Source organism: Pinus tabuliformis, chromosome 7 (assembly GCF_031772625.1).
Source record: "Pinus tabuliformis cultivar Carrire ecotype Pingquan chromosome 7, CPIR1, whole genome shotgun sequence".
NCBI classification, from domain to species: Eukaryota; Viridiplantae; Streptophyta; class Pinopsida; order Pinales; family Pinaceae; genus Pinus; species Pinus tabuliformis.
Window position 1 is genome coordinate 1,278,153,119 of NC_142293.1, and position 9,521 is coordinate 1,278,162,639.

A 9,521-nucleotide genomic window follows, 5' to 3' on the forward strand; every position below is an offset into this window, starting at 1 on the left:
TGTGTTGCAACCAAAATAACTAAAAAGAAACTAGTTATTTTTGAACTAGAGGACATTTTTTATCATAGCATCGATGATGAAGCAACAAAAAAAGGGCATATTGAGAAAATGGGAGTTGATGTTGATTACACAATAGAGAAAAAAATATTTTTGATCCATCCACATGCAAAATCATTTTTTCAAATGTGTTTCAAAAATGAATCTATTGACATTGCAAGTTGGACGACAGCTTTGAAACAAAGCACAACAAGATTTCTAAAAAAGTTGGTTTCAGAAAAATTACAAGATAACTTTTGTTTAAGTGGACTGCTTCAGACTGTAAACCACAAAAGGGATATAAGGTCATTGACAATCCAATGAAAGTTATACACACTAAATCATCGAAAAAGTGTGGGAAATGCATACCTAATATGACGCAACCAATACTATTATAGTTGATTTTTTAATTGAGAGAGTGAAAGAAAATCCAAAATAAAATGTGATTCTTGTCCCTCCATTCATTGGAGCAAATCAAGGGGATAATTGGTTGATCAATGAGATATGGAGAATACTGCATAAACTCAACAAGGCTACAGATGTGTGAGCTATTTTGAAGGATGTTTTATTACATTTAGAAGTACCTTAAGATTACTGATGTCTATTTCATGCGATTATATGTATGACATCACGAACTATTACTTTTATTTCACAAAACTAATAAAAGAATTGTTTATTTGGTTTGTCACTACCAAAAATAAAATATTTTTATTTTATTTATTTTTGGTGAGATGAATAGTCATTTAATGTTTTCATATCAAAATTTCCCATGCTATATTTTTTTTTTTTTTTTACAATGGATTACATTGTATGTAAAATTAATAGATAACTGGTCTATTTGTTTTAATTAGATCATTACAATTATTTGCTTTAAATGTGGTTTAAGTTATTGTTATATCTCTTATAAATTAGTAATGTGAATGATGACCCATTGCATTCTTATAACATTTTTTATTCCATATAAGTTGAAAAACTATAATAAGTTGTATGTAGCACCAACAATAAACATACAATTTGTACTAAATGAAGCACCAAAAGAAACTAAGGTAGAAACTATATAAATTAACATCTAATTAAATAGGTTTGAAATTTAAAAATTGTATTATATTGTATGTGAAAAATAATATATAATTAATTTTTTTACTTGCACTAGACCATTCTAATTATATTTTTCAATTTCAATTGAATAAATCATTATAAGTCTTAAAATCATTGATTTAAATGGTGGGCCAATGCATTCTTATAAGACTTTTATTCCATACAAATTAAATAAAGGCATTAGGTTGTATGTATAAAGTAAACATATTATTTGTTTGTTCATTCTGAACTCATTGTAAAATTACCTTAGCATACAAATGGAAATAATTCATAATAAATATTAACATCATTTTTAGAATGATAGGTTTTTATGTCTTTCAACAATGAAGTGTTGAAGTGAAGATATGTTAATATCATACATGTGGTTACAATGCAGATGCAGATGGGCATTACTACAAGTCAGAAGATGTTGTTGATATTTGAAATGGAAGGAGCATTCTTCCAATCATACACCAAAGATGAACAAAATTTTCATATTCAAAGAGAACCAGATTGGTAGTTTGGTGATAGATCCTTTTTTAAGGCCTTTTCAGTTATAAGTATTAAAATATTGCTTAAGAAATTATGATGTCGCAATATGGACATTAAATGTCACTGACAAGTACATCGGAAAAGTACTTGAAAAATCAAATATTGATATAGAGGAATTTAAATTTGCATGGGACAGGTCTCATTGCCATTTGCAAACAAAATTGGTAGCAGGGAGAACAAGTCAATTTTATGAGAAAAAGTTGATTGATGTGTGGTCCCAATATGGAGATAACTATGAAGAATGAAATGTATTGCTAATAGATACAAAAAAATCATACTTCTCAATTCATCGGATATCGATCAAACGACATCTTGATAAAATAATATACAGGAAAAGATCAAGATATGTGGCTTCTGCAAGTTTTATTCCCCTTTCTTAAGACACTTCATCGTATCAAACAAAAAAATGAGTACATTCGAATGTTCAATAGAACATGTACTTCATTGTAGTTGATGGAGATAATTTCCTTTATAAACTTGTTGAAAAGTACATTCCAATTTTTCAATACATTTTGGACATAGTTTTTGTTGAATCAATTTGTATGATTTTATATTTTTTGAAATATATGGGATGCCAATTATACTAATATGTATATTTTTATTATTATTTATAATTGTTTTTGCAATGAATTATTGTATCATTTTTTTTCTAAGATGTGTGTGCACGTGCGCGTGTGTTCTTAAATTAATTGTTTTCCACTCAAATGATCTTACATGAACCATCGAGGCATGTTATTGTTAATGACTTATGTTTACTTATATGTATCAATAATCATATATAAATGTGAAATATGAGTTTTGAAATAGAACTCCTTGCAAAAAAAGGTGCTATTGTTACTAAAGATATTATAATAATTTACTTGATAAATGTTATGTGCATTATTTACTATTCACAATGCATTATTCACTAATAAAGCTAATGATAAATTTGTCATAGTTAAATGGTTTGATCTTTTCAAAGCATACAATATGTGATTTCTCAATCGATAGTTTTCACAAATTTATATGCATAAATCAACTAATGGTTGTAACTGCAATCATATCATATTGAAAATCAACAAGGCACAAAGTCAGTTACTCATTGTTTACATATAAAATGCACTAATATAAGTGCATAAATGTGATATGTAATTTTTGAGATAAAAAATATATTTTAAATAATTTTGCATTTCTTAAAAAAACATATACATGATGATAATGATTGATAAGTGGATTATCAAGGTTTGATTAGACACTATCATGGATGAATTATGTCATTCAACTTTTTGAACTGTAAGGCATCTAATTTCATTATTTAAAGTCATTTTTTTTGTAAATTTGTATTTTAAATAAATTTAAATCATATCACTTGAGCTAGAATTATAATATTGACTTGTACTTAGTTATGTCCATAAATATGAGTATACTATGATGCATTTTTTCGAAAAATGCGTCTTTTAATTTATTGATAATAAGTATTAAGTGGACTATTTAGGCTTAATGGTTGATGGCTAATAAGTGAATACTACTCGTTAAATTGTAGGGCTTTCAATTTTTAACCCATATTTTTTTTTGATATATTCTTAAATCAACTATTTGTAGATGCAATCATCTCATCTCATTTAATTTAATAAGGAATCCATTTATTGAATTTTATTTGTCTATCATGGAATTTATTAATATTGTATTAATCTCATATTGTATTGTTTTGAAACAAAACTCCATGAAAAACAAAATTCTCTTCTTAATAAAACATGGAATAATTAATTAACAATGTGTTAAGTGGACCATCTAGACTCATTAAAGAGATGGGTAAAAAATGGTTGTATTTAAACTTTTTGCACCATAAGACATTGATTTTCTAATCCATATTAGCATTTTTTCATTTTCATTTCTTAAATATTTTATTTGTGGTTTAAATAATTTCATACAATCCAATATGAGTTGAAGAATTCTATTTGGCTATATGCATTGATAGAAGTCATAAATGTGATGAATTTTCTAAATGTAACTCTTAATGTAAGTATATATATATATATATATATATATATATATATATATATATATATATTTTACAAAAAAAATTATAATTAATTGATAATGAGTTTTAAGTGGTCTATATAAATCCATATATCTAAGTGTGTAAATCTGAAACTTAAAAAAAAAAAAAAAAAAACTCCTTGTAATATGAAATGTTTTTCCTAACAACACATGGAATAATTAATTGGTAATGAATGTTAAGTAGATTGTTAAAGTTATTTCAAGGTACAAGTCATAAATAAATGTATTTAAACTTTATGCAACATATGACATTTGATTTTCCAATAAACATTTCGTAAATTTCAATTCTTAAAATAATTTTTTTGTAATTGAAATAATCTCATAGAAACCAACAAGACGAGTATGTATTAATTTACATTTAGTATGTATGTATGTATAAATGGAATTTATTTTTGAAATAAAGATCTCAATGTAAGTAAAAATATATATTTTTAGAAAATTAATAATATAAAATCAATTATTTATGAGTTCTAACTATTTTATTCTATTTTGAATTGACAATTTTTTCTAACTATGCATTACTAAATCAATTATTCCTATATGTAATCATGTCATATAAGTCAATATGTCAAGAAACCATTAATTGGATTTTATTTAACTATTATGTGGTTTAATATGAATGTATGAATGTGAGACTGCTTTTTCTAGAATAAAAAATCATGTAAAGAAAATGAATTTTCTAATAAAACATGGATTAATGACTTCACCATGAGCATTAAGTAGACTATTTAAGCTCATTCAAGAGATGGGCCATAAATGGATGCCTTTAAACTTTTTTCACCATATGACATGCTTTTCCCATCAATATTAACATTTTGTAGATTTCAATTCTTAAATAAACTGTTTTTACTTAAAATAATCTCATAGAATCCAACAAGACTCAGAGGTTATTTATTGAATTTCATTTAGCTATATGTATTCATATAAGTTTATAATTGTAATTTATTTTTGAAATAAAGCTATTAATGTAAGTAAAGATGTATCTTATACAAAACTAATTAGAATTAATTGATAATAAACTTTAAGTGGTTTATTCAGACTACATGAAAAATCAAGTGTCATAGATGAATGCCTTTTAATACATATTTAATCCACAAAATAAATATCTTAATGATAATTTATTTTTATTTACATCAAGTATTTAATAATTAAAGAACACGGGGACTTATATAAATTTCAACTAAAATACATGAGTTATGTTTCACACTTATTTCTTCCCCATTGAAAATGCTTATCAATTTCTCTTCTTAGTGAAAGTAATTATCAATCACGGTTTTCCATACAGTTGGTTGACACTAAATTTACATCGATACTATTGTTGGTTTTGACAATGTTGACAAGGAGAGATCAATATCCACACTACCATCAATTGTTCTAATCTTTGAAAACCCTTGCCTCCACAACTTACAAGAAGTCACCACTAAAGTTTCTTGTTTACTTCAATTTGTGACATTGTCCATGATAATGGAATGACTTGAATACCCATTTAAGAACTCTCATTTGATGTACTTGGATTTGAGTGGAGATAGACCAATGGTGCCTAACCTTCTTGAAATACCTAGATCAACAATTTATAACTTTTATAGTGAATGTCTGCATGCTATGAAGATGAATGATGACCGCCTCATTAGTGCTTCATAAAGGCACATAGGGACCGTAGGAAATTGAGCACAAGATCATTTTACTGAGGTTTTAGTAGACTAGTTTCAAAGAAATGCAAGGAACACTTATCGTTTTCATTTACAATAAGATAGTCACATCACCATCATTCAATCAACAAATCCCCCGTAGGTTGGGGGAAAAGGGGCTAGAGTTGCCATACTAATATGATCTAGCTTAAATCAATTTCTTCTAAGAGCTTGATTTCATACTCCTTTTGTGTATTGATACTATTGTACATAACAACCCCATGTTTGACCTATTCATGATCTCTAATTGGTTTGAAATTACTAAAATTATTTTAATGTTGAATCAAGTTAATATGACAATTTACAAAAGAATGAATGTTGTTGAAGGTATTGGAATAAAATACTTGCAAACAAAGGTGCTATTCTTACTAAAGAAATTATAATAATCTACTTGATAAATGTTATGTGCATTATTCACTATTCACAATGCATACTTCACTAGCAAGGCCAATGAAAAATGTGTCATAGGTAAATGATGTGATATTTTTGAAGCATAAGATATGTCATTTCTCCATCGATAGTTTTCATAAATTTATATGCTTGAATCAATTAATGGTTGTAACTGCAATCATATCATATTGAAAATCAACAAGGTACAAAGTGAGTTATTCATTGTTTACATATAAAATGCACTAATGAGTGCATAAATGTGATATGTAATTTTTGAGATAAAAATGTATTCTAAATAATTTTGCATTTCTTAGAAAAACATATATATGATGATAATAATTTATCAGCGGATTATCAAGGTTTGATTAGAAACAATCATGGATGAATTATGTCATTAAACGTTTTGAATTGTAAGGCATCTAATTTCATTATTTAAAATCATTTTTTTGTAAATTTGTATTTTAAATAAACTGAAATCATCACTTGAGCTAGAATTATATTATTGGCTTGTACTTAGCTATGTCCATTAATATGAGTATATAAATGTGATTTATAATATCCATATATTATGATGGATTTTTTCGAAAAATAAGTCTTTTTATTTTCTTGATAATAAGTATTAAGTGGACTATTTAGGCTAATGGGTGATAGCTCATAAGTGAATACTACTCCTTAAATTGTAGGGCATTCAATTTTCAAGCCATAATTTTTTTTTCATATATTCTTAAATCAACTATTTGTATATACAATCATCTCATCTCATTTAATTTAATAAGGAATCCATTTATTGATTTTTATTTTTCTATCACGTAATTTATTAAGACTGTATTAATCTCATATTGTATTGTTTTGGAACAAAACCCTATGTAAAGCAAAATTAGATCTTCTTAATAAAACATGGAATAATTAATTAACAAATTATGTGTTAAGTGGACCATCTAGACTCATTAAAGAGATGGGTAAAATATGGTTGTATTTAAACTTTTTGCACCATAGGACATTGATTTTACAATCTATATTAGCATTTTGTCATCTTCAATTCTTAAATAGTTTATTTGTGGTTTAAATAATTTCATTATTAGAATCCAATATGACTTGAAGACAAAATCACTAGTGATACTGGACATGAATGGGAAGTTATTTATTGAATTCCATTTAGTTATATATATTCATATAAGTTTATAAATGTAATTTATTTTTTATTTCACACTCCTATTGTGTATTGATACTATTGTATGTAACAACCCCGTGTTTGACCTATTCACTATTTCTAATTGGTTTGAGATTACTGAAATTATTTTAATGTTGAATTAAGTTGATATGGCCATTTACAAAAGAATTAATGTTGTTGAAGGTCTTGTAATAAAAAACTTCCAAATTTAATGAAATATGTGTTATTGAACTGGGTGAAGGGTATTTCACCTTAACTTTTTCCAACTAGCCACTTGCCTATAATATCTTCACATGCAACCAGACACTTAATTCAATTATGACTTAACTCGACTTGACTCAATGGTTTAACACTCAACACTCAGTTAAATGACTCTCTAATTTTAAGCAACTCATCATGCTCGAGTAATTAACTTAGTTTAACAATATTATTATTATTTACTATTTAGATAAAGTTCTATATTATTTAATTAGAAATAAAATTTTATATTTATATTAAATAAGATACAATATAATTAGTTTAAGTGGGATTTAGTTTCGATTAGATTTTAATTTTAAATTTTATAGGAAAAAAAATGAGAATGATTTGTGGAAAATAAATTGTTCAAGACATTATTAGACATTATATAGTGTTACACGATTTACTGATAATATTTCACTTATGCCTAGAGCATTCTTTCATTGGACATTAAACCGCTTCCACTTCCAACTAAATATACTACAAAAATATATTTAAAAGAAAGATGGAGTACTCTGTAAGAATATGAATATGCGTTTTACCATTTTAAAAATGGAATTAGCCTTTCACGATTTTGAATGTGTATTGATGCGATAAATAAAATTACTGCCCTATTCGCTGTTGGTGTTGGAATGAGAGCCCTGACAACTAATTCTTCTGGTTGGAATAGGATCTCCCAACCTCCATTCTTATTTCGAGGATCTGTATGTGTATTGCAGGCGACATGTTTTACCTAAAATAATCATAATCATTTCATCTGGTAACTAGAATATCAGATCTCCATTATCTTATAAAGCGTAATAGGGTATTGGCTTCCACTAAAAATTGAATGTACCGGAAATTATCTAGACACAATTTCATAATTACCCATCAATTCTTGGTCACTACCCATCAAGTCTTCAACGTTCAACCGTCGTGAATAATTTTCGAACAAGTTTGATGAATAGGCCGAGCCTACATTATTCCCGTTGACTGCAGTCGATAAAAATATTCAAGGTTTTAGTTCTTCAGTCACCAACTTTTCCGTCATATTGGAATTTTAGACTCAGACGTAGGAAACCCTAAAATATTTATCTACCTGCAATTTCGACATGTGCCAGGATCCTTTAAAGGTGTTGTAGTTTTCAATATTTGAAAATGTTCTAACCTTTTATGGTCATATAATTTTGATTACATAGAATTAAAAATATATATATTTTTAAAAATAAAGGAGTGGACAGTTCTTTCTCTAAGCCACTAAGCCATTCATGAAACCTTCAGAAATGGACATTGAAAAAGCATGCTAAGTAGCTAAGTACCTTTTCAAAGTAGGGTTGATGGTGAGGGAAAGTAGAATTCAACATATCTATATGAATTAAATTATCCATAAATGTTGATAGGCATCAATTATGATAAGTATCAAAACAGTTATTTTATGATGCATTTAATGTTGCCAAAATACAAATATCATAAAAATTAACTAAAATATAACGATACTTCAATGACAGTGTTATGATAGCATTAAATGGATTACTTGAACTTGGGAGGCTCTCTCGCCACCCTTCCCTTTTGCATGCCACCACCCCAAATAAAATTTATGGCATCTTTCCTCCAAAGGATGGTAGTTGAGGCCCCTTGGCATATTTGATGTCTCATGAACTACGTGAATTCGGCTTACTCCTCCATTCTATTCTTCCTATGTCACCTGTTAGCACTCTATTCACTCGTTCAATGCCTCCTCATAATATTGCCTCTATTCGCTATGCATTTTGATTGCTATTTAGTTTCTTAAGCGTGGTTCCCCTCGCTTTCCTCGATAGCTTACCCTCCTCCCACTGTGACTTTTCTAGATGATGAAGAAATTGGTTTAAGCTTGCTAGTGCAACCTACCAATCATGATACTATGGGAAAATTCTTTCATGTTTGACTATTGTATCTTACTTATTAGCTCTATATAGGCCTCCTTGATATCTTTCTTTCTTTGGTAGCCATAATTCGCGAGCAAGCTTTTTGCCGACATAGAGTTGGTGGTCATTTTAGTTTAGGAGGATGTAGAGCATGATTGCATGTTAAATCCTTATGCCACAACTACCATGAACACAGACCTTTGGACATTCACGAGGGAATTCATCTCATGGAAGTGTAAACTCAATAAGAAATAAAGACTACCTTGGAATCAATAGTCATGGTCGACATAGCCTTTTGGATACCTAATTGAGGAAAATTCAAAGCCCATCAAAGTCATTATCCTCATACAATGCACTTTTTTTTTGACATGTTAAGCTGTTGGTGGAAAAGATTCTTTTAGATAGAAGACAAACTCAATTCAATATCGTGCACAAAATGGATGA